This window comes from Elephas maximus, chromosome 6 (assembly GCF_024166365.1).
Source record: "Elephas maximus indicus isolate mEleMax1 chromosome 6, mEleMax1 primary haplotype, whole genome shotgun sequence".
NCBI lineage: Eukaryota > Metazoa > Chordata > Mammalia > Proboscidea > Elephantidae > Elephas > Elephas maximus.
The window spans coordinates 77,946,872-77,973,921 of record NC_064824.1 but is presented as its reverse complement, the minus strand read 5'-3'; the positions used below and the strand labels follow the sequence as shown (position 1 = coordinate 77,973,921).

Here is a 27,050-nt window from a genome sequence, read left to right as displayed (position 1 = left end):
CAGCTGGGTGGTTCTCTTGAAATCACCAGTGGTTACTCATGCAGCTGAAGGCAGGTAGCAGAACAACTGGGTTGGATAGTCTAAGTTGGCCTCACACCCATATCTTGCAGCTGGTGCTGGTTGTAGACTGGATTTTTCTCCCCAGAGATCTCACCGTTTCGAAGAGGTAGAAAATGATTCCTGATACAGTGGTCAGAGCAGTGTTGCAAAACAACGAGAGTTGAAGCTATACCACTGCATTCTTTCGGTCAGAGGTAATCACAAGGCCAGCTCAAATTCAAGAGACTCTGTGATGTGTCAACTTGGCTGGGCCATGATTCTCAGTGTTTTGGCAGTCGTATAATATTGTGATCACTTTCCTGGTGAGATTTGATATGTGATCACCCCCATGATGGAATCTTCTGTGAGTAGCCTGTGGCCTGCATCGAATATAAGCGGACATTCTGGCAAGGCTCAGGGGCTTTTTTGCTCATGCTAGATTCTACAGCTGGCTCCTGTTTGTCTGACCTCTGGTTCTTGGGACTTGAGCTAACAGCTTACCTGCAGTTTTGCCTGCCCATCTTGGGATTCATTGATCTTTACAGCCTGTGAGCAAGAACCCTGCTCTCCGACCTGCTGCTCTTGGATTTGCCAGCCTCTGTGGGTATGTGAATCAGGAGAAACCTGCATCCTGACTCACAAACTTGGGATGTTTCAGCCTCTACAACTGCGTGAGCCATTTCCTTGGTATATATAAATCTATCTATCTATCTAGTATATGTACAGATATATATATATATATATGCTTTACTGGTTTTGCCTCTCTACAGAACCAGCCTAATACAGACTGACTCTTGATGTAAGCAGTGGCATCTTCTATTTGTCTTTAAAATTTTAAGCTGAACTTAAACAGATTTCAAGTTGAGGACATGTTTTCAAGGGGAAGGAGGTATAATGGTGACAAAACCAGGGAATTTGCAGCACGCTGTGGGGGTAATGGTTTAGAAGTGGGAATGGAAAGCAAGACTAGAAAAGGGGTTGTCATTTAGAGCATTATATATTGTGTTCTTTTTTTTTTTTTTTTTGGCTGCTATATTCTATGCTTTTCCTTGATACACAGGGGTCCTTATTTTTGGTTGGTTGGTTGTTTTTTCTCTCCTTCTAGTGATCTCATATTTTCATTCCTATTCTATGTTCAAAAAATAGTTACTGATATTAAGCAGCTTTTAGGGTCAGGGCACTGTGATACCTGTATCGTGACTACAGAAAAAAAAGATGCATGTGGGTTTTTAATTGCACGGGCCAAATTTTTACACTGCATCCATGTATATTTAAAATGTCAAATTTATCCTTAAATGCATTTTCCTAAATATGTTGGCAGGAACTTGAGAAATTTAACTTGAAAATGCAACACTACAATACCACCACAAGATGGTGCCACAAGTACATTGAAAGTATAGATACTTTCCTCATTCCAATTCCTTCGTCAGAATTTTGGTTGAATTTATAAATGAGTATGGAAAGTTTTTTTTTTTTTTTTGAAAAGTATAGAAATACTGAAGGGATGTGATGTGTGTGGACATGCACATGTATGCAGAAGCATGCTCGTTTGACAGACTTTAGTATCTTCTATGTAAAGAAATTTTTTTTTTTATATATTAGGCAGGATCTATATTAGTGTGTGTGTTTTATAGGGGAGATATTAGTGTGTGTATAAGAGACAGGGAGAGAGAAAATGAGCTTTCCAGTTTTCAGGAATAATAATTACTACTTAAATATCTTAATACTGCCTCATATCTGGGAAAAATTGCACCCTATTTTAAGAGATACTAGATCTGCATATAAATGTTAAATGATGTAGAGTTTTGAAACCGGGCTAGAATCCATCATGATAATGTCTTTTACTTTTTCAGTGTAAGCATATGGTTTTAAATGCTTCCTTTTTTCCTCAACTTTGATGAGTCAGTTTGCCACCTTGTTTAACCAAGAAGTCTGACCTTTGTGAAATACAAGTACCATGGTGTAAGTATTAACAGAACACTGATGAAGTATTAGTAAGTTTCATACCATTTCAGGGTGGAGGCAGGCAGGTTCATTATTTAAAATGGTTAAACAATGGTTAAGCACAAGTGTGCTAACCAAAAGGTCATGGTTGGAACCCACCCAGCTGCTTTACAGGAGAAAAGACATGGTTATCTCCTTCTGTAAAGATTATATCCTAGGAAACCCTATGGGGCAGTTCTACGCCATCCTATAGGGTCACTATGATTTGGAGTTGACACGAAGATACCCAACAACAACAATTTCCCTGGACCTCTTAATTATAAGTCCATAAAAACTAGTTTCATGGAATGATTACTATACAGTCCATTTATTGTATAGAGCCCATATATCTTCCTATGGTTTCCCAGTAAGAGAAAGACTTAGGAGGGGGTTTGGCCAAAATATACCAAATTGGACCCTTGAGACCAGGGCATCTGTTGAGTTGTTTGAATCACCAAAGGCATACTTTAAAATGTTGGTGTCTTTTTGGAATACAAGTATTGCCCATGTTAAACTAGTTAAATCTAGGGAGAACAGACTCTGAGTAGCTCACTCAATGGAAATTTATAATTAATGAGTTCAGTTTCTCACTGTGGAATGAATGTGTTGTCACCCTGACTGACCATCTTTCTTCACACAAATGTTCTACTTTCATATCTTGACAACATCACAGCCAAAGAAGCTGTTGGACATTGTTCCAAATTAGGCATTCCTGTGGCTTTTTTTTTTTTTTTTGTGGCGTGTCACAACTCAACCATGGAGTTGCTGTTCATCCTTGGCACTTATGTTTTTCAGGACCTGATTCTTGCACCAACTGTGAAACACATTTCCACTTCTGGTTATAAAAAAAGTTCGGAGGAACTGGGTGGGGCGAATACTGGGCTGAATGTGATAGCATTCATGTCATGTTGACCTACAGTACTTCATTTCAGGAACTTGCCCTCTGGTGAGCCTGCATTGCAGTCTAGAGACTCTTGGCCTGTAGACACAGAAGCAAATCCATTCTTATGTGGACGTCATGTGAAAGGTATAAGGAGATCCTGATTTTGACCTGGAGGCGTTAGCCACCTTATGGAATATTCAGTTATTTTTAGAACCTGCAGTAACTCCATCAAGCCATCAGGGCACCAACAAGGAATTCACTAAATTATATTGTTTTGTCAAAAAAGAATAAATGCAGTTTCCTTCTTTGCATAGAAAAATGGCTTTGTTATCATATTCTGTATACTATTATTAAAGCCACACATTCCACTATACTTTGTACAATGAATAGGAAATCCAGTGTTCACATACACATCTCCAGGACCCTCTTAATTGCAAGGCTGGGACCAAAAATAAAATGCTCTTAGAAGATTGTGGGTGTCTTTTGGCCCAAGGTCTTAAGGCCTGTGTCAATGCTTTTCTATATTAAAGTTCCTTAATGCACCGACTTCTCTGACAGGGATCACAATAGAGAGTCCCAGACAGAGCAGAAGAAAAATGTAGATCAAAATTCAAATTCACGAGGACCAGACTTACTGGTCCGACAGAGACTAGAGGAACCCCTGAGTCTGTGGCCCATGGACACCCTGCTAACTCAGAACTGAAGCCACTCTTGTTTTCAGGCAAAGATTAGACAGGCCTATAGAACAAACAATAATACAAATGAGGAACATGCTTCTTAATTCAACCAAGTGTATGAGACCAAATGGGCAACTCTTGCCCAAAAGCAAGATAAGAAGGCAGGAAGGGACAGGAAAACTAGACAGATGGATGGGGGGACCTGAGGAATTCAATCGATGTCACAAAACAATATGTGTATAAATTTTTGAACGAGAAACTAACTTGAGCTGTAAACTTTCACCTAAAGCACAATAAAATTAAAAAAAAAATTTTTCCCTTGGAAAACTATAAGGTAGGTTGCCAAAAGTGATGTTTATGTGAAGTGGCTTTTACCCTACTGGGTGTACAGTAGGTAATCAGTGAGGGCTTGATATTACTGTTATTATGTTTTGTTTATTTTCTTGGCCCACTAATTCCAAATGGCTTCTTCTTGTCTAATGTTTCCTTGCCCTAGTTTTGTCATCTTGCATTACTGCTATAGCCCTGCTCTGCTTAGTGTCTCAGTCTTATTTTGATTTCCTCTTATTTTTCGCCCACTCTGTTAAAGCAATCCTACTCTCCAAATTTCTTGCCCAAACAAGAAAACCCCTGCTTAGGTGTTTGTTACCTAACCCCTAATTTTATAAAAGTTTAGGTAATCATTTCTACAGGTCCGCAATCCTTTACCTATAATTCCCAAAATCCAACAACCTCTGAAAACCACAAGGTTTTGTAATTCATTTGATGGCAAAACCTGACCTGAACTGATGTGAGGTTAATTATAGTCTTTATTTATCCCATCTTATGCACATGTTTTGCTACATAAATGTTAAAGTGTCTGATTACAGAGAGTTGCTCCAGACCCCACTGGAGGCATTATGTAATTTGTGCAGTGTATTACCTGTCCAAAATCTAAAAGTATTTGAATTCTGAAATGTGTTTGGCACTGTCTTTTAGATAAGGAATCAAGGACATGTAATCAAATATTGTCATTTCATTTTAAACTTTTATTTTATTACTAGGGAGCTTCATGTATGGTAATAAAGAAATTTTAGACATACTATTTGTCATGAACTATGAAAAAAAAATTTTTTTTTTTATGATCTAAGGTAGGAAAAGTAATAAGAATGAGAACACTGAGCAATTGTTGAATCTGAGATGTCCTATGACATTAATCTTAACGCATTCAAATACCATCCTAGGGGCTTTATGAGCCACTAAATGAATGGAATTTATGGGACAAATGTAACTGCAGAGGGTAAGTGGGTTCTCCTATGGCAGATGTGTGTGTGTGTTTGCTTACATGCATGTCCAGTCATGTACGTCTATATCTGTCTCCAAGGAAGGGTATCTAACTAGTAGCTTCTAAGGAATCAACTCTACATACAGGGACACAGTGGGAATACCCAAGTATTTCCTTTTCCATCAGAGTGCCATGTTTAACATTGCTCCAGAATGCTGTGTTATATAGATGCATGTTGTGACAAATGGCTTATTTTTATAGAAAAGCTTTAGGTTGTAAGACACTACTCAATGTGGCACCTAAGAGTATTACTAGAACTGAACCCAGCCATTTGAAGAAGATCCTCAAATCAGCGATTGCCTTTATTGGTTCCTGATTTGTTCTGCCTTTTTAGTCTCAATGAGAACCTAAAAGCCATTTTTAAAAATCTGAATATAATTTTAAATGTGTTCTTTGGGATTACTGCCTACTAGGGATTTATTCTAGTTCTTTTTGTGATTTTTTGATAAATGTTTTGTCCTTTTTGCTTTACACTTTGCATGAACACATCAAAGCTCTGTATTTTGTGATCTCAAATCATTGTTGCTACTACTTTTGGGGGTCTAGCTACCTTGTGCTTTTGTAAGAATGTGCCAACTGTCTCTTGTGTCTTATATTTTAGTGACAAAAGAAGGATGATAAAAGGTTAAGGAGTAAATTTGGGGTGGGTGGATTAGGGATGTGTTGATTTAATGAGCTATACCCAGAACCCACTGCCGTCGAGTCGATTCCGACTCATAGCGACCCTATGGGACAGAGTAGAACTGCCCCATAGAGTTTCCAAGGAGCACCTGGCAGATTCGAACTGCTGACCCTTTGGTTAGCAGCCATAGTAGCATTTAACCACTACAGCACCAGGGTTTCCTTAATTAGCTATAGATTTTTTAAATAATAAGTAATCAAAGACTATGGTGATAAAAATATTCTCTATCTTACATGTATACTTTGTTACACAACATATATTTAAATCTTTATTGCTTAAGAACTTGTCTTTGAATAAAATGAATAGTATTTTGCCCTGGTGCTAACATAGCAATGCAAATTTTTACTATCAGTATTATTTTCATTTTAAAGACAGGTGATTAAATAAAAAAATTTTTTTTTTTTAAAGACAGGTGATTAGGAATAAATATATTTAACTTGCTCTTTAATGGGCATCTGTGTCAAATATATGGAATTTTGTTGTTGTTATAATATCTTCTTGTACCTTCATTTGTCTACAGAGAAGTCTCAGGAATCTACAGCCACTTTGTTTTTTGCAGCCTTTATGATAAGCCCTTATAATATAGACTGCTGATTTCTTCTCTGTATCGTGCTCATTGTTGAAAAGCCAGAGCTATTTTTAACATTTACACAATTTCGATAGACGATTCTTTCTTCCACAAGGTTTGGTGCTAAATCTGTGGAGCCTTTCATAATCATATCCTTTTTGTGGTTTGTGTGAATTTGATCACAGTGGCTGATTTCATGCATTGATAATGAAGGCTTAGGTTGCCTGTTTCTCGGCATAAATCCACCTCAGACTTGTAGGTTGACAGTGCCTCTGGTTTCAGCACGCATGGAGATATAGAATTGAAATTGCTTTGCTTTCTTTACAAATGACTCAGAATGTGCTTGTCCTTCCCTAAAATGTTGCCAGCGTGTAAAGGATTTTCAATGAGCAGTGCAATAAGCCAGCATCTGGGAAGGTTTGGAGCTGCACTGGTATAACGTGGTACTGTCAGAAAGATAATCAGGGCTGGAGTCAAGTCTCGGTAGCACTGTGCGTTATACTGATCACATACTGGAAGTTTTGTTTACTCAAGTTCATTGCTCTCTAGGCTGGTGAGAGCCCTGCCAGGATGTGGAGTGGACTTCCTAGTAGAGGTGAGCATTTTTATTCTAAAACTTGGATGCTGGGATCCGGGGTGTCAGTAACAGATTCTCCTGTACGTTGTGTTTGATTCTGTGGGGTCATCAGTTGTGTTTATCACTCTGTGCTGACAGATCAGAAGGGGCAAAACTGAAGAGAAAAATATGTGATTCATTCATTTTATTGCAAAGTTACTCCTTAAATGGGTGTGATAAGCATCATTTTCTTTCTGTGCTAGCTGTTTGCCGAGGACATCTTAACCAGTAGGTGACTTCCTTTGCATTTTAAACATTATTCAGAACAAGCCAGTGATGTTATGTGATTTGCTATCATTACTGAAAATAGGTAATTAGCAGAATTATTATGTGCTTCAGGTGTATTTAAAAAAAGGCTATGAGCTAAATGTACTTTGTAGAATCTTTGACATTAAAAATATATAGGAGGAAACCAGTCATGTTTACAAGGTAGCTCAGAAAGTAAGTGAAATAGATAACATACTGGAGTTGACACCTTGTTAAAGTTGACGTTATTAATAATTAAAAGGTATGACCTGTCATGCACTGGACAACCTACAGTAATTGATTTCTAGTTCTGGTGTGTTATATGAGAGAAAGGGGAGATTGCCAGTTTTTTTTTTTTTCATGAGTGTGTTTTAATTAGATGTGACATTTTAAATGTAGCAGATTTCATTATTTAAATGTAAATAAAGGGCTGCTGCTCACCTGGGAAGTTAAATTACTAAATGATCATACTCAGAAAGATCTGATAGAGGGCTGTAAGTATAGAGTATTTGAAAGCCAACTAGGTAACAGCGAGCTCAAAGTTAGCCTCCGAGTAGATGGAATCCTTTTTCTGAGTGTCTGTTGGACTCTTACTGCTACATGATGAAGAGCTGTTTCTAAATAAGAATTGAGTGTGAGAGTTATGATGTATTCAAATAAGATTATGCTTATTAAGTGTCTGTTTAGTATGTTAGGCGTGCACAGATATCTATTTTCATTTGATTGGAAGCTAACATGGCACATGGGGTGTATGTATATATGTGTTTGTGCTTTTCCTGCTGAATTTATTTTATGCCTTCCAGCTCTAAAGTTTGAGATAAGTGTGTATTTGTTTGACAGAAGATTCAAGAGCCCATTTACTGACAGTACATGTAAAGCTTGGCTAAGCAGAAGCATCAGGAGCAAACCATTCATGTTCACCAATCTGTCTCGGCAACTCCCAGGGCCACTATCTTGCTAGAAGCCACTGTGTGCTTTTGAAAGCATGAAATTAGTTTTATACTGAGCACATGGTTTCTAATTTAGCAGCTCTTTTTATGGTAATGGTCAATTTATGGTTCACCGCCAGGATTTGGGTGTTCTGTCAAAGCTGATAGTTTCTGTTAAGGTGTCTCTAGGAGATTAAAAAAAGAAAAAGGACGGGGGGTGGGGGAGGACACCTAATTAGACCTTCAAGAAGAGAAACTTACCTTCAACCTATTCTACTGTCTGAATGCATAGTCATGTCTCTAAAGTTCCTCTATGTTGTTTACTCTGGGACTTACAGATTTAAAGTTGCTAACATTTGCCACTTTGGACCTTTCTTAACATGTGACATCAAAATAGCTGTCTGTATTTTCACAACAATTAAAAAAAAAAAAAAAGCTCTGTTCTGAAATGGAATGCATTTGCTCATCATTTTGCAACGTATTTGTAGAAAACCACTCTATAGGTGCTAACTATATTGTGCGGCTCATCATTACCCTTATCTGGTTGCTTGGTAATGTATATATATTATGTAAACTACCCGTACGTTAGTGTACATACATGAGTATGGGTAGGGTTGGTTAAGCAATAAAATTAACCAGCAGAAGACAGATAAAAATGTTGAAAAATATTTTTTATGAAACTGCCTCATTTTTAAAAGTAAAACTCTCACCTACCAAATTTATAGAAATATTAAATATAGTTTGTTTCCACAGAGTGATAATACATCAAATGCACTTGTAGATGTGTCAAGAATGCTTTCCTTTGCCTTCTCTTTCCATCAGCAAATAACCCTTGTTGAAAAGATGTGCTGGTCATACTGCAGTTTGAAATAGAGGTGTTCAGAAGTGAACTACCAAGACATTTAGTGGAGTGTTTATCCTGTGCATGGTGGTAATGGAGGTGCAGGTGGGTTGGGGATGATGCCAATACATGTTTGCCCTTACGTGGTCTTGCCAGTGGAACTGAAAACACCTCTGCAATCTTGAATTTCCTGTTTTTATTCTTGTTAATCCTTGGATCTTTGCCTAGGCTAAATGACTACACATGATTAAGGATTCAAGATAAATTGTTATTATTGAAATGCAGGGATATAATATGTGCTATTTAATTAGAAGGTTTACTGGTTTTAAATGAAGCATAATACTTAAATAACTCATTTTTCTTCTCTTCTTTGGGAAAGTCATACCACAAGTTATTGTCAGATTGTCAGGGGGACTTTGATTTAAATTTTGACTTACAAATAAGTGTCTCCTATTTTTCACCTCCCCAAAGCCCACGACACAAATTGTGTTTGTTGGTTGCAAATGAGAAGGTTAGAAGGGCATAGAGATTTTCTCCTTGAAATCCCTGATGATATAATGTGTTTAGTAAATGAAAGCCTTTCAAGTTCAGAATGTCAGTGTTCTCTCAGAATGGTGTAAGTTGTCATAGTCTAGATCGTAGAAAATTCACTTGGGGGAAGTGAGGGATAATCTGGCATATCTGTCTTAGCAGCAGTTTCTCCTTCATAAGAAATAAAAAAAAAAAAATTAGGATCTAGAAAATTGTTATCAGGATGTGAATCTCACGAATCTTAGTGATTTACCTGCATCTTTTCATTTTTCTATCAAGGCACAGCAGTTCTGACTTGTTCTTCAGCAAATTTTAAAAGCAATTATTTATGATTTATAGCAGAGGTACCTGATTGCAGTGTAAAAGTACTGTCTGAGTTCACTGGGCTTTCCTGTTGTATACATTCAATAATTAGTTTGGACTATTTATAGAGAGTTTGTCATTTGTTTTGAGGTATGTTGCTGAGGTGATTGTTTTTTGTCAAGAAAGTGGATTCTTGTCTTGAAGCTTTATATTTCTTTAGCCTTTTCCCTGACTTTCGGGTCCTACTTCCCATTTATGAAGTAGGAAGTTCTAGTTCTAGGGTTGTCTGATGTAGCAAATAAAAATACTGGATTCCCAATTAAATTTGAATTTTTGCTAAACAATGAGTGACTTTTTAGTATAAGTATGTTCCATGCAATATATGGGACACACTTACACTAAAAATTATTACTTGTTTATCTGAAATTCATATTTACCTGGGTGTCCTGTATTTTATCCAGCAACCATATGTAATTTTTAAATAAGGCGAGTCTCCTATAATAGTCTAGAAAGTTGGTTCTACCAAAGCCGTAATGGAGGCTTCATATTTCTGTAAAAACAGTAGGTTTCTACTGTTAGGATTTATACCTGAAAACATTTATGGTAAGAAAGTTATCATTTGAGAAACTTAAAGTGGTATGAAAAACATAGGATTAGTGCAGTAGAAATTGTGAGCTGTTCTTGTTAGGTGCTGTCGAGTAGGTTCCAAGTTATAGCGACCCTGCGTACAACAGAAAGAAGTGCTGCCAAGTCCTGCGCCATCTTCACAATCATTATTATGCCTGAACCCATTGTTGCAGCCACTATGTCAGTCCGTCTCGTTGAGGGTCTTCCTCTTTTTCACTGACCCTCTACTGTTCCAAGCATGATGTGGGACTGGGTCCTCCTAATAACATGTTCAAAATACATGAGACGATGTTCCGCCATCCATGCTTCTAAAGAGCATTCTGGCTGTACTTCTTCCAAGACAGATGAAATCCACCTGTAATTACTAAAACAATAAAGGCAGCATGTTAAATAATAGCAGTCAGAAACATTTTAAAGGAGCCCTGGTGGGGCAATGGTTAAGTGCTCGGCTGCTATCTAAAAGGTTGGTGGTTCAAACCTACCCAACAGCTCTGTGGGAGAAAGATGTGGCAATCCACTCCCATAAAGAGTATAGCCTATTACTTCTTGGCCTTTGGGCTAAGATCAAGTATAGTATCTGTTCTTAACAGTTTAATATTTGATACATCCAATTTTTTTTTTCCCACTATCTAAGGACAACATATTAAATGGATTTTTGGAATTGGGAGATGGAATAGGAGCTGGGTCTGTCCACTCCACTCATCGACCTGGTATTGCAGTACTTCCAGGAACAGTGCACCACCTTTTGGGGGAAACTAGTTTGTCAAAATAAAAGAACTCATTGCTCTTAAGAGGTTTTAAAAAAAAGAGTACAGCCTAGAAAACCCTGTGGGGCAAGCCTACTCTGTCACATGGAGTCACTATGAGTCAGAATTGACTCAACGTCAACTAACAACAACAGAAACATTTTAAATAAATAATGATAAGTATTGTACAACTAATTTTCAATTGTTATCCCTTGGCAACTAGGATATTTTCAGGATTTTCCTTCCCTAGCAGGTTTGAGATGTTTATATATTAATTTTGTTTTGTTGTAGTTAAGATACATAATATGAGGTCCCTCCCTCAGTCCCCACCGCGCCCCCTCCAACCTCTCCATCTCATCTTTATTCAAATGTTCATTGTATTTTCTATATTAGGACTCAACTTTTTTGACTGCCACCTCCTAGGTTTCTCACAGAGGATGAGTAACTTGCAAACTTGAATTATGAGAAAATCTCTGGGGTATTTTAATGATTCAACTCACCATAACTGAGTCAAATAGACTAGAGATACTGTTTATTGTGTAACTACTACACACCTCAATACTGTGTCAAAATATTTAGAGGCAAGATTTATTGAATTCTTATATTACTGTAATCCCCATTGTACATATGTCAAGGTAGTTACCTAAAACCCTGTTCCAACCCAGAGCTACCCCAATTCTGATTGTACCAGAACAGAAGCAGAGCATTCCATCCTGGCTCTGAATGTACCTCGTATTGATCTGGGCTACCTCCCCACAGGAGAATAAAGGAGTCCTGTTCTGAGGCTCATCTTCCTTCATCTCATCTAAGGCTATATTGCAAAATTGTCTTCGCTTATTCAACCTTCTGCATGACCTTTCTTCTTTGTTTCCATGTCTCAATTCCATACCCCTTCCCCTGTTTTTGGTTGAGGAGCAGGAGTGACTAGACATCTGTGTGTAATTTATTCTGCAAAATGAACAAAAAGTATATAGAAACGAACCACATATACTTTACCAGAATTTTGTGTTAGGCGACCTTGCAGTTGATTAGTGAATAATGTAGAGGAGATGTTTGTAGTAATTTCTTTAACCTTTTTATACCAGATCTAAAATGCTACCTCAGTTCTTCCTCTCAGTCAGTTACGTACCATGCAAAACCTATTTTGAGCCTCAGCTGGTCAGCTGAATGTGAGATCAATTCACCCGAGTTTTGGAAATGAATTAACTCTTCCGTTCCAATAAAGTACTGCTCAACAAACCATATCTTTAAAAAAAAAAATGGCACTTCCAGTGATCTAGTTCATTTCTCCATTTCTATTGTCTTTTAGGACTAAATTATAATTTACTTTCATTTTTATCATGCCTGTTAACAGTATACAATTGTTTCAATCTGATTATTTTGGGTTTAAATGATATTATTATTTTTTTGCCTCCCCTCATCCACCTTTTTCCACTTTTGCCTAGTCAGAAATGTTACTATATTATCCATTACTTCTTCTAATTTTTTAATAGGATATTGATGGCTTTTTTTCTGGCATTCCAACCATGTTCTTTGGGAGGAGATTCTGATTGCTCTCTACCTTGAATATCGCTCTAGCCTCCATGTCAGCTCCAGCATTCTCCTACTTAATTCAATCCTGTTTGGCTGTGTTGGTGTGTTTATTATGGTAAAATCCCAGTGGGAATCCACTATCTAAATTTCAATCACTAAATATCTTCCAAAAATATTTGCCTTTGAAATCATTCTCAATTTTTCGGAAAAGTCACTAGTAATTACTTGCAGTAAGTTAAAGTTACAAGTAGTTTGAAGGGACCTCTTCTTTTAATTTCCTAGAAGGTGAAGTTTCTCAATATCTATATTTTGACAAATAGCAACTGAGTAATAAATAGACGCCTCTCATAGGGGCACCTGTGCAGTCAGAAGTGAGGAGCATTCTGTTTCCTGATTAGTAGAAGGAATCTCCAACACTACTGGGATATTTAGCCAAACGTCTCTTTGTGGATATTTCAAGACTGGTTTGTGAATTTCACTTGAAGATCTGGAGTAATGCTTGTTCAATTTTTTCTCTGATTCACTCTCTGGCAGTGTTTGGTTTTTTAGAAAATAATGGTGGGAACAGCTTTACATCTAGAACCCTTCTGCTTCTTCCACTAAGTTAAAGGGGGATTTCTTTATTTAAGAATCTTCTGGGTGCTGGGAAATCTTTTGGATCTGAACTTTGAAGACATTTAAAAATACCTAGTGGTAAGTTTTTTTTTTTTTTTTTAGTGGTAAGCAGATTCAGAAATAACTCCACAGGGACTTATTTTTCTGACATTTTCCCCTACATTATGTATTTTTATTATTGTACAATGGATCATGCTGTATTTGTCATAGATTAGTTAACTCTTGACCAACTGGAGCTTTTGGGTTTTATGTAATTTAGTTACACAACTGCTTTTGTGTAATTTAAGGGAAGTAACGAGTGGATTCCCCTATATGGAGAAATAGTATAAACCCACCCACTGCCATAGAGTCGATTCCGACTCATAGCGACCCTATAGAACAGAGTAGAACTGCCCGATAGTGTTTCCAAGGAGCGCCTCGTGGATTCGAACTACTGACCTCTTGGTTAGCAGCTGTAGCACTTAACCACTACACCACCAGGGTTTCTAGTAATAGTATAGAAAAATGTATAAACTCAGTTAATCCTCATAACATCCCTATAAATAAGTATTATTATTATCCCCATTTTGCAGGTAGGAAGCATGCATACAGAGAGGTTAGGTGACTTGCCCAAACTCATCCAGCTAGCTGAACTGGGATATGAACCCAGGTAGTAAGTTTCCAGAATCCATATTTGTTCTCTGTAAGACATTTGACAAAATATTTGTTGATATGATTTGTGAACAAAATAGAAAACTGTGGAATGATAATATAATTTCATGGGTTCTTAACTGGTTGAATGCCTGTACCCAAAGTGTACCTGGCCAACAAATAACCTAAGGTGAGACTCCAGGACTCTGCAATGACTTGGTGAGAACATTGATGACTTAATCATTAGGTTGATAGATGATAATTAAGCTGGGGTATTAAATACATAGGAAGACATAATTAATATAAATCCTAGAACACATCATATAGCAAATAAATCAGAATATCTGGGTATGACCCAGCTATCAATATTTTTAAAGCTCCCAAGGTGATCCTAACATGCAGCCTAGGTTAAAATCATTGTCCTAAAAAGGTGGACTGACTCCAACATGGCCAATGTCAACTACTCTAGATGGGAGAGAAGGAAAAAAAGACATAGGAATATTAGTTGCAAATAAACTCACATATGAGTCAAAAACATGATATGCTTCCCCCTGCCCCACAATCTTATGGTATTTGTTGTTGTTACTGTTTTTTTAGTTGCCATGGAGTCAGCTCCAGTATCTCAGATAGTGTTGTAGAAATAGAGTATATATAACAATGAAAACTGTAGTCCTGTTCTTTGATTGACCAGTCAGAGCATGCTTGGAATTTGAGAGAAATGTAGAGGACCTTAGGTGTTTTTATTTGAGAAACCGGCATGGCCAAGGTACACTTAGTACCTTTGTCCAGGAGAAGAGATTATTAAGGGATTTATTATATGTAATAGCTGAATTATACTTTTTCAAAAAAAGCTCTCAGATAAAATTAAGATCAGTGAGTAGACTTTTCAGGAAGACAGACTCCCGCTTAATAAAAAACTTCCCAACAGTGCTGTCTGAAGATGAAGGGACTTTCTGGGATGAAGTATGCATTTCTCATTGGTGGTATGGAAGCAAAAGGCAGATTGTTATTTAAGTGTGTGATAAAGTAGGTTGAGAGTTGAATGGATGGCTAAACTAGATGATCTTCCAACTTCAGAGTATGATTTTATAAGCATGTTAAATGAAAAGGTTAAACACTGGTGATCATTTGTTCATAACATTACTTCTGCATCTAGAAACAGCAGAGCAGGATGGTTATGACAGCAGTTTCTGTGGGGCTCAAATACCAGCTCCACCACAATTTAGCTGCAAGACCATGAGCAAACTACTTCATTTTCAATGTTCTTAGTTTCCTTATTGCTAAAACAAGAATAATGATAGAGTCCACTGCATGGATTTGTTGTAAAGGTTAAGTGAGAATACTGTATATAAAGCTCTTTTCATGGAATGCTCAGAGAAAATGGGTGGAATATGATACAAGAAATTATCATGGTAAAAACCATAGGGTTGCCAAATGGTTTTATGGTTTAGCATGTAGTAAATAATAAATGTAGCCCATTATTATTTTCCAGTTATTTTTCATTATGTCTATCTTCTTGTTAAGGTTTCAAGGAGATAGATATAATCTATAATAGATAAGGCTGAGAGATAAAACATAATATAGGTAAATATTGACAGGAGATATGGTGCAGAAGCTTAGGAAACCCAAGTGAGGGTGGTACAGCCAGGGAGCTTGGGAGTAGGTAGAGGCCACATAAAGAACTTGGCCTGGGTGTGAAAGGGAGTTTCTGAAAGGGTGTTTGGAGATTCTTACTGCTTTCAACTCTTGATCCATTTTTTTCCATCTATTGTTTCAGTTTGTCCTTGCCATTATTCTGGGAAATAGAGCAAGTAGTATTTGCTCATTTTACTGATGATATATCAAAATCAACACAAAGGTGAGTAATTTGCCAAAGAGTAGAACTGGAAGCGTAACCTAGACCTCTTGAGCTCCCTACTCAACAGTTTCTATGACATCACACCATCTTCTTCTGCTCTAGTTCTATGTGCAGCCCAGTTTTGGTGTTTACATTTGGATGAAGAGATAGCAGTGGAGACTACAAACAATGCAATGAAGTTTGGAAATGAAGGCAACATGTGAAAAGGGAATGTGGTCAGTGAGTAGAATTTGTTCCTGGGATAAAGTTTTAAAGCTTTCCAGTTGAGAGGGAGACAGTGTTTAAGGAAGGTTAGATTGAGGATTAAAAGCTCCAATAGGAGCCTCATCAGTCAATGATCTTAACATGATTATTACATCTTATTACTATCTCAATACTGAAAGTGCTTTCTGTGTAATATAATTAACTATCTGTGATACAAGCTTTGTGTATAGCAATAGTTAATAAGAGCCACCATATGTTAAAAGTTTAACAGTTCTGTAAGTTGGGGAAAAAATAAGGGCAGGATGATGAAGTTTGGGCTTTGAATTTGTTCATCTAAAGAACAGCTAAAAACATCTGGAAAAATGAATGAAGAAAAAAAATTTTGTTATTGAATGTTTTTAGACAAAGCTGTAAGTCCCCAAAACGTGTATCAAACAAGAGAGGAGAGTTTTTTTTTTTTTTTTAATTATTCTGCACTTATTCCAATAAATATAGATTGTAAGTATAGATGAGTTGGTAAAAATAATTCTTCACCTAATCAGAACTTTTAATTACTAGCTGTAAGTGCCACAATCATGCTTCTTGCTGACCAAGGCATTATGTATTTTCCTTATCACATTTAAATATGTTTGTAAAATTAAAAAAACTAAATTAATAGGATAAGTAAGGTATATTTATGGAACAAGCTTTTTATCCAGATTTAACTACTTCTATATCCAGACAGTACAAATATTCTATTCTGACACTTCTCACACTGTATATTAATTATTTTTTGATATTATCTTTCTCTCTTCCTAGACCTTGAGAACACAGTTTGTGTCCTGATCCCCTTTAAATATGTGCCTCTCAATACAATGCCTGGCACATTGTAGGTGATGCACCTAAAACACTAACTAAAGTATAGGATACTTGCATATAGGATTTGTGAATAATTGTGCAGAACTCAATAAATTTGTTGATATTGCTACTCATAAAAAGATTCATTCTTTAATAAATACTACAGTGAGAAACTATTTTTCTTAACTATGAAATGGGCAAAAATCAACTGTATGATAAGACAATAAGTTAGCAAGTGTGTGGGCACAGGGACACTCGTATATTGTGGGATGGAGTGTAAATTGGTTCACGTCTTTGCAGGGTGGTTTGGCAGTAACTATCCAAACTTAAAATGTGCATAACTGACCCAGCAATTCTACTACTCCAGATTTAGTCAACGTATATGCTTGCATATTTTCACAAAGATACATATGTCAGTAAATTTTCTTGCATGTGTGTATATACGTATACATTCAGAATTTTATTGCGATGGTAAAAATTATGGTTCATCCAGACAGTATGATTATTATATAGTAATTTAATATCGGAAGAAACTAATATGGAACAATGTATAAGATATAAGTAAAACAAGCAATATATAGGTCTATGTATTTTGTGTAAAAGATATATGTGTGTGTTTGTATGTTTTGTTGTTGTCAGGTGCCACTGAGTTGATATTTGACTCATGGCGACTTTATGTAACCAAGTAGAACTTTCCCATAAGGTTTTCTTGGCTGTAATCTTTACAGAAGCAGATCACCAGGTTTATATGTGTATATACATGTATATATATACAGAGAGAGGGAGGGGAAATGTGGGGGAGAAGAAAGAATGAATGAATGAATTTATTTCATAAAGGGACTGGGGACTACGTAGGAAGTAGAAATACTTTTAATTATACCCTTTTGTACTGTTTGAAATAGATATATAGTCTTATATGCTTTTTGTACTTTTGAATTTTTTTAATATATACCTGTTTTACTTTTGAAAATAAATATTTTCATATAAAAAAGGAAATGCAAGAGGAAAGAAGTGGCAAGAAAATGGAGAGAATGTGATGTGATCAGAATTTATTACAGTAGAAGCTGTAGAGTTGCCAGTTGATGATTTTATGGTTTCCAGCAACAGTTAATGGATGGGAAAAGGCATAGGGCAGAAGCCAGAACCCAGCCAACAGGTCACTGGGTGATAATCCATCCTGTTGCCCTTTGTCCTCCCAAGTGTCTCCTCCCTACAAGCTCAAGGTGAAAACTGGTGTCTAGTCAAGTCCTGAGCAGGTGTTGCATTGACCCCATTATGACTATTCCCAGTGTCCTGCCTTAGCCTGCCTGATGGTACATGTTTAACTTTCAGTACTTCCTGGAAATACACTCCTCAAATATGCAGAGTTGTACAGTCACTGTTATATGTTCCTTCCATATAATATTTCCATTTGTCTTACTTTCAAATATCCATGTAAAATACAGGGACCTTAGGGGACTTCAGCTTTGTGATGGAAATGAAAACATCTGAAGTACCACAGTAGAAGTCACACTACCATATTAAAAGAAAAGGGAGAAAGACTGGGGACCACATTAATAATAATAAGGCATGTCTTAAATCCACACATGTGACAGCATTCAGTGCTGCACTGAGGTTTTCTGTCGTGCAGTGGGTTTGTTTTTAAATCTTACACATATAGTTCTCTGTTGGAGAACCTCAGCATTGGGTGATTTTACCTTTGAGGTTGTAATACAAAGTTTTGATGAGATGATAGGCATTTTCTCATTAATTCTCTTCCTTCCAAGGGTTTAATGCTGAGTTTGAATGCGAATTTAACTTGTTTTTTTTTGTTGTTTAATAAGGTCAAAATCCCATCTGAACTCTAATGGGAGTGAGTTTATCATATATTCAGTCAGCTTGTACAACTGTGGTGTGAAGGACTTGATTAATAACAATGATCAGCTATCGATTAAGTGGTTATTTTCCTTCTGTCTCCTAATTGGTCTAAATTGGATGGACTACTGCTCTTTAAAATATGCTCATGTTTCATTCAGGTAGCTAACAGATACATGAGGAAACTCTCTCAATCACTAGTTATTAGAGAAATGCAAATCAAAACTACAATGAGATTCCATCTCTGGAATTAATCCAAAAAATACAAAATAATAAATGCCAGAGAGGTTGTGGAGAGACTGGAACACATATACACTGCTAGTGGGAATGTCAAATGGTACAACCACTTTGGAAATCGATTTGGTGCTTCCTTCAAAAGCTAGAAATAGAACTACCATATGATCCAGCAATCCCACTCCTTGGAACATATCCTAGAGAAATAAGAGCCTTTACACGAACAGATATACACACACCCATGTTCACTGCAGCACTGTTTACAATAGCAAAAAGATGGAAGCAACCAAGGTGCCCATCAACGGATGAATGGATAAATAAATTGTGGTATATTCACACAGTGGAATACTAAGCATCGATAAAGAACAATGATGAATCTGTGAAACATTTCATAACATGGAGGAATCTGGAAAGCATTATGCTGAGTGAAATTAGCCAGTTGCAAAAGGACAAATATTGTATGAGACCACTATTGCCAGAACACGAAAAATAATTTCAACAGAGAAGAAAATATTCTTTGATGGTTATGAGAGTGGGGAGGGAGGGAGGGAGAGGGGTTTTCACTAATTAGACAGTAGATAAGAACTATTTTACGTGAGGGGAAAGATAACACACAAGACAGGAGAGGTCAGGACAACTGGACTAAACGAAAAGCAAAGAAGTTTCCTGAATAAACTGAATGCTTCGAAGGCCAGCGTAGCAGGGGCGGGGGTTTGGGAGCCATGGTTTCAGGGGCATAATAAAAGTCAATTGGCATAATAAAATCTATTAAGAAAACATTCTGTGTCCCACTTTGGAGAGGGGCATCTGATATCTTAAGTGCTAGCAAGTGGCCATCTAAGATGCACCAATTGGTCTCAACCCAATGAAGAAGAATGAAGAACACCAAGGACACAAGGTAACTATGAGCTCAAGAGACAGAAAGAACCACATAAACCAGAGACTACGTCAGCCAGAGACCAGAGAAACTAGATGGTGCCCGGCTACAACCGATGACTTCCCTGACATAACAGAGAACTCCTGAGGGAGCAGGAGAGCAGTGGGATGCAGACCTCAAATTCTCATAAAAAGACCAGACTTAATGTTCGGACTGAGACTAGAAGGACCCCAGAGGTCATGGTCTCCAGACCTTCTGTTAGCCCAAGACAAGAGCCATTCCTAAAGCCAACTCTTCAGACAGGGATTGGACTGGACTATGGGATAGAAAATGATACTGGTGAAGAGAGAGCTTCTTGGATCAAGTAGACACATGAGACTATGTGGGCAGCTCCTGTCTGGAGAAGAGATGAGAGGGCGGAGGGGGTCAGAAGCTGGCCAAATGGACACGAAAATAGAGAGTGGAGGGAATGAGTGTGCTGTCTCATTAGAGGGAGAGCAACTATATAGCAAGGTGTATATAAGTTTTTATATAAGAGACTGACTTGGTGTGTAAATTTTCACTTAAAGCACAATAAAAATTAAAAAAAAAAAATGCTCGTCTTTGCATTTGAAGGAAACCCTAGTGGCATAGTGGTTAAGAGCTATGGCTGATAACAAAATGGTCAGCGGTTCAGATCTACCTGGCGCCCCTTGGAAACCATATAGGGCAGTTCTACTCTGTCCTACAGGGTTCCTGTGAGTCAGAATCAACTTGGCAGCAGTGGGTTTGGATTTTTTGGTTTATAAGTGACTTGTCTTCCCAAGATTAAGAGTAAATTTGTGGTTTTTAATCTATACAGAGCCAACTAGATGGTGAGAAAACCATGATATTAGTCTCATCACCAATGTGCTCTAACTGTCTGAGCTAACTGGACACAGATGCTGGTGGCTTAATACTAATATTTTATGTATTTCTATCTTCCTTGGTCTCATAAAAACGACAGCAAAAACAGCAGGGAAAGCTACCTCACCAAATTCTCCATGTTAGACAGTTTTACTAGGTTCAAAGAAATCTCCAAGAATTACCACAGAGAATATAATACCCAATCTGCAAAGGCTGAACACTTGTGCAGGAAAGAGACCCCAATCTGAACAAAAACACTTCTTCTCTCTGATAGGCATTAGTTCTTTGTATAAAGATCAGTGCCAAATGGTGATCTGTTATACAGTATGTCTGGAGGATAGGGTGGTTATGAGGAACTTCTGGAAGCAAAGTTGGCAGAGCAGGTAAGCTAGTCACGAAGAGCCTGGAATGCAAGTCTCAAGTAGTGTTTCCGGGCCTGGCTGCACATCAGAATCAGTTGAGGACTTTTGAAATAGTACCCATGCCCAGGCTCCACCTTATTTATTCAGTTAAATAAGAACCACTGGTATGGGTGTTTTTAAAAGCTCTCCGGTTGGTTCTAAGCCACCTTTGAGACTCACTGGTTAGTACTGTGCAGGTAGGGTTGTTATGAGTCGGAATCAACTCTACCCCAATGGGTTTGGTTTTGTTTTGGTCTGGTGCAAATAGTGGAGAGTCATTGAAAGAAGCGCTGTAAATGAATTGATTGTGAAGGAACTATTGAGCCAGATAATAGGGCACAGTGGCAAAGAGTTTGTGATTTGCCATCAGGTAGCCACAGGTTCAGTGCCTGTGCCTATCGCTTATGAGCTGCTTCAGAAAATTCTCTAACCTCTCTAAACTTAGTTTGCTCATCTGAAAATGTACCCTGTAGGGAAGGAATGATGAACAAATGAGGTTACATATGCTACAGACCTTTGTAGAATGCTTAAAAACATGGTAACTGTAAAAAATAAAAGCACAGGCACACACTTCTGAGTTTGCAGTCTTATGCAAAACGGGAACAACCCTGGCCAGATGTGAACAGTACAGATTGAAGGTCAACACATGCACATTTTGCTTAAAGATATAGAAGAATTTTGGCTGGCTAAATGCATATTGCTGGAAATTCAATCCATCTTAACTAGTAACTTCCATAATAATATCTGAGTTACATTTTTATAGTAAAAAAAAAAAAATTCTAGTAGACTGAGTTTACAAATTTTGGTGCCCTAAAATATGCTATGCTGATCATTGTGGAAAACCAGTAGTTCTGTATATGGCAGGGGTTCTTCCAAACTTAATTGCTCTGTTGATTTTAGGCTTCTCCTCTATCTTGTTAACCATGTTCTCTCTTTGTCTTTGTAGGATAAGTTTTTCTATTACTTTACACTTAAACTCCCTGTCTATAAATCTCTTTCCTAACCATTCACTCATGTGTTCATTCAACAGCATTTGTTAAGCAGATATTTTGTCCTAAATGCTTCTTTTATCAGTTTAGAAGTCATACCCAATTTACGCATGAACTGTGTTACAATGATTAATTTAAAAGTTAATCAGTGGTTTTGAAGGCATTTTTGTAGAGATTTAATATTTTGAATTAGGTTTATGCTTCGAAGCCAGTGAAGCATGGGGAGTTGGGGTGGGGGGGTGCCGAATTTCAGAGAAGAATAATTGTACAATTTCCATAGGGAGACAGAAATGTATAATAGAGTAATAGAAAGTGGTAAAGAACGGGGGTGGGACTTAAGAAGTTGAAGAATATGTGGAAGTGTTTCTATCATGGTGAGGTGCACATTTAAATCCCATTGTATCATTATATTCTATGGAAGAAAGCCTTCTTGAGGACTTGGAGCATGGTGGAAGAGACCACTTAAAGTTCTTAGAGTTGGTGGTCATGGGATTTATCATCAAAATGGGGCACTTTAACAGTTATTAATGATTAATCTAGGACACAGTTGTAAATTTAGGCTATCTAATTAGGACTGTGGTCAATCTTATAACTATCCCAAAACAAGTGTTAAATTGACTGAACAAGAATCCAGATATATTTAGATTTAACAGTTTAGAATTAACCGTTAAAGCACTCCCAGTCTTGAAACACTGGTATTTACTACCCTGCTTACCTAATAGCTAATAGTCATGTGACCCTTGGAATATTTAGGAAATTAGAGAAGATGAGTATTTTTATATAATTATTATGCAACCTGAAAAATAAGAATAAGACTGGGAAAGAACCTGTACTAGTTAGTAACATATCTCTGAGCTTGAAATTGCAAGGCTTACCCTCTTGGTTTTTACTCTGATATTGTCCCTGCAGTCTTGAAAATGCTGAGAGGTTTATGACTGTTTACAAATTCCATTTTCTGAGACCATTTTGCACTCATAAGATTCTGTTCCCATGGAATCTCCAACTGGATTGGGTCCACCTCCAGCTGTCTCAAATTGTGTTTAATCACCAGGAGAGTTTTGTTGATTGTCAGTGATGTTTGCTTGATTAATTCAGCTCTAGCTGTGTTGCCTTTTTACCTATGTCTTTCAGCATGTCCTAGAAAATTAAATGTGTCCTTTTGGAAAATGGAACTAAAAAATAAAGGCCATTCCTCTCTCTCTCTTTTTTTTCTTTTAATAGAAAATGTTTTCATTAGTTTTCTTTAGCTCAGTTTTAGACTCTAGTGTAAATATTTTATGTGGACTATATCCTCTTTGAAGTCATTTTTTAACTCTTCTGTGTTAACACCACTATGTTATGTTGTTGTCTGATACTATAATTTAAAGCATAGACTACTTGAACCTTTTTAGAAGATTTAACGTTGGGGGGGTGGTAGATTTAAGAAAAATTTAAAAATTGCTTGAGGTACTATATTTCACACATTAATTTCTGTTTTTAATAGTTTCCTGGCTTGATCTTTTATGAAGAATTTAAAAATGGGCTTTAAAATTAGAAATACATAAAATGACATGACTGCTTTGGAAAAGTATTTTCAGATTGATTTCTATCACTGATGGTTTAAATTAGTGTTGTTATTTTTTCCCCCATCCCTAAATCTTCCCAACTGAGAGTTTACAGATGTTATCTTTAACAATTGAAGACTGTAGTTTGCCAACCAGTATTAAAGATTTTTGATAATATCAGTTGTTCAGCAAAAAAAAAAAAAAAAAAAAGTACAACGTATCAGGACCAGATAATGGTAGATTATTTTTAAGTTATTTTTTATTTTCTATTTACAAATATGATAATACTGCTGTATGTTGAGCACCCCCCCCAAAAAAAAAGATTAGCTATGAGAAACATCATTTTTACTAAAATGTTTCTCTTCCACACTGATTGCTTTCTTCTGTATGAGAGAGGGCATATGGTGAGTGAGAGATAGGGTTTCTGGATTCTCATCCTGAGGCTACCGCTAATTGTTTTCGAGACCTTGAGTAAGTCACTTAACACTCTGGGCTTCAAAATCCTTATCTCCAAAATGAGGAATTTGGACTAGAATTTTCTTGAGTACTCCTTAAGAACTATTTAAGCTAGAAAATTCTAGGAAAATTCTAAGGATACTTTTCGTGTGACTTCATTTCAATGAAGCTTTTTTAACCTTTTAGATTCCTAAAGATTAATTGCACTAGTAGCGTGAAGAAAATGTGTAATGTGTTTTGAGTTTCTCCAGAATTAGTTGCTCTAAGAACATGAAGGATTAAATGAGAGATTATTATTGAGATAACTACGCTGCAAGACTTTAACCATGTGCATTTCCTCAGGGAAATCTCTTACTGATTTTTGTCTGAAAGAATCCAACCTAACAAAAGGGTAGTTGCTCTCTGAGAACGGGGATGAGCAGCATTCGTTTTAAGATTCAGTTCGTTTATTGTGGTTTTGATGCTCTTTGGAAATATTTTTGAAGCACCGATATTGTTCGTTATCAATATTCATGCATTTTACTACTAAATGTCTTTTTATAGGCTTCACAAAACTGCCCCAGTGATGTGATTAGCCACCCGAAGAAAACCTGCTGCCTCCAAGCTAGTCTGGGCATCTGCTCACCAGGAAGGTTTCCCCAATGTTAAAATAAACCTTTTCAGTCACTTTATGCTAGCTTTGATGTGTTCCGCAAGGCTTATATACATAGAATTTAGGTGTGACATGGTGTTTTTCCATGGTGGTTATTCAAAACAGTTTTTATTTGGACTTGTTCATTGGTTACATTTTTAAGCATATAATCCCAGTTGATCTTTGCTTCATATATAATTCTGAATTTATGAAAATTGCAAGTGTGTTTGAGCACAAAAACTTAAGGATAACTGCTTAAGTAGATTATAACTATTTTGAGGTGCTGGTTAATTCTTAAAAGGCTAGAGATCGTCACAACTGTAGCAATCATATCCTTTCAGGTACTACTTTCTCTAGTTTAAAGGATCTTTCTCAAGTATTTCATTATAAGACAGTTCATGCAATAGGATCCTAGTATTTTCTAAATTGCAAAATTCCCCCTGAAAGTTCTGTGGATCAGAAATTAAAGTGGTTATATTTTATATTGCTTGGGGATATAGTTCGCGTATATCTTTTTTGAAAAGATAAGCCTGATAGTTACTTTAAGTAGGATAATTCAAATGAGAGTCTTTTTAATATAATTTATAAAAATGAAATCATAGAAATAGAGGGATTATGTGATAATTTATCTTGCTTCTGCTACCTCAAACCATCTTTTAAGGCAGTTGTGGTCTATTTTTAATGTTGAGTATTTGTTCTTCTCATTTAACCTGATCACCGCAGTCCAGGTGTTCCATAAAACATACACATGAAACTCTCCTTGCACCACAGGACTTATGTTTCAGGATGTCATGGCATGCTCACTTATATCACACCTTTGGAATACTTGGGTTGAAGTGATGTGTTCTCCATTCTGTATTAACTGGATTGATGTCCAGTTGAGCTACTTATTTAACCTCTCTGTGGTTTGATTTCCTTATCCTTAAGATAAGGAAAATTATTTATGCTCTATGAAACTTACAGAGATGTTATGCATATGACAAGAGATGATGCCTATGAAAGATGTTTGTAAAACACAAAGGCAGTATTCTTAATAATTCTCATTACTTCCTCTTCCTCCTCACCATCAGCATCACAGGTCAATTATTAAGTAAACAGAAGTAGTCCATAATATTCTGGCTACTTTTATGTTATTGATATTGGACTTTGTCATCATGAAATAAGGTAGAAAATTTGGAATAGAAGCAGAAAAGAAGAGTGGCGTGTAATAAAAATAGTAAACCACAACCATCATTGCCATTTATTGAAGTCTTACTATGTGCCAAGGACTATATGCTAAGTACTTTATATATAATTGCACTTAATGCTGAAAAAAATTGCAGCGATATAGATACTGTCACCTCCATATCCTAATAAGCCATTCACAGAATAACTGTCCCCAAGTCACATAGCTAGTAAAATGTGATTACAGCCTTGTCTATCTGTATTTTTGAAGCAATGTCCAGAGTAGGGCAGGGGGTGATAGAAAAGTAAACACAGAGAGGATATGGAGAAGTACAAGACATGTATTAAGATGAAAGGAGGCATGAAGCATGATTCTAGCTTTGAGACCTCATATAATGGTAACTGGTTTGTTAGAGCAATGAATAGACAAGAAATTTTAACAAAGGAAAAAACACAGAATCCCAAAGTTGCTCCTTCCACAGCCTCCTTTCTTTTAAAACTGGTATTTCATACCTGTTTAAAGGGAGTTGAGGAGGTGACTGTGGGGAGAGGGTTTGAGATGACAATTATGGCATCCATGAGAATGCAAAAGGAGGACCTCCCACTTGACTCTAGGGATAGATGCAGAAACTATGGATCTAAAATTTCTTTCTAAGAACACTACATGTCTTTGCCTGAGAGGCAGTCAGGTAGTAAGGTGGTATGCTACTATATAGATTACCCTACTTTCACTTTTTAAACACTTGTACATATATAAGATTCATATATTTAGAAGAATTTAAGATTCTTTGACATCTCATCAAATTGGAACAAAGTCATTGCTATCAAATATTTATTTTTTTCAGCCTTTCTCAAACAATTTGCATAGTAATTTCTTGTTAAATTTCTGTGCTTCCAGTTGTCGGCTTTTCACCATTTCTTGTCAATTTCACACTATAGAGCAGTGTGAAACTGACGGAGCTAGAGAAACAGAGAACAGTATGACTGCATGCTAAAAATAAATTGTGTAAAAGCCAACACCTTAATTTATAGCATCCAGGAAAAAAGTCCAAAATGACCTTCTTATGTATGGATATCTCAAAAGGGAAGCTATAGATTTATATATATTCATGTACACATACACACATACAACACACATATTCATATATATGGTGGGTAGTTTCAAGGTAACTGAATCTTGCTTTTGTCATCGGCTATTCAAAATACGTTACAGGGAAATATGGTTAAGGCAGTATTTCATTTATGACTAAGCTTTTCACTGCAAATCTATAGCTCTCCTAGGCTCCAGTAATTTCACTTGACATTTCTAAATACTTCGGTGTTTGGAAATTAGATGATTTGAA

General features: G+C 36.7%; 1 protein-coding gene and 1 pseudogene across 3 annotated transcripts in view; both read left to right on the top strand.

The window, feature by feature from the left end:
* The window catches only part of ZNF385B (zinc finger protein 385B), a 402,225-nt gene that overhangs the window by 108,668 nt on the left and 266,507 nt on the right, over nt 1–27,050 (top strand). The gene's annotated exons all lie outside the window — the stretch shown is intronic.
* Nucleotides 10,788–10,993, top strand: LOC126078602 (uncharacterized; annotated as a pseudogene).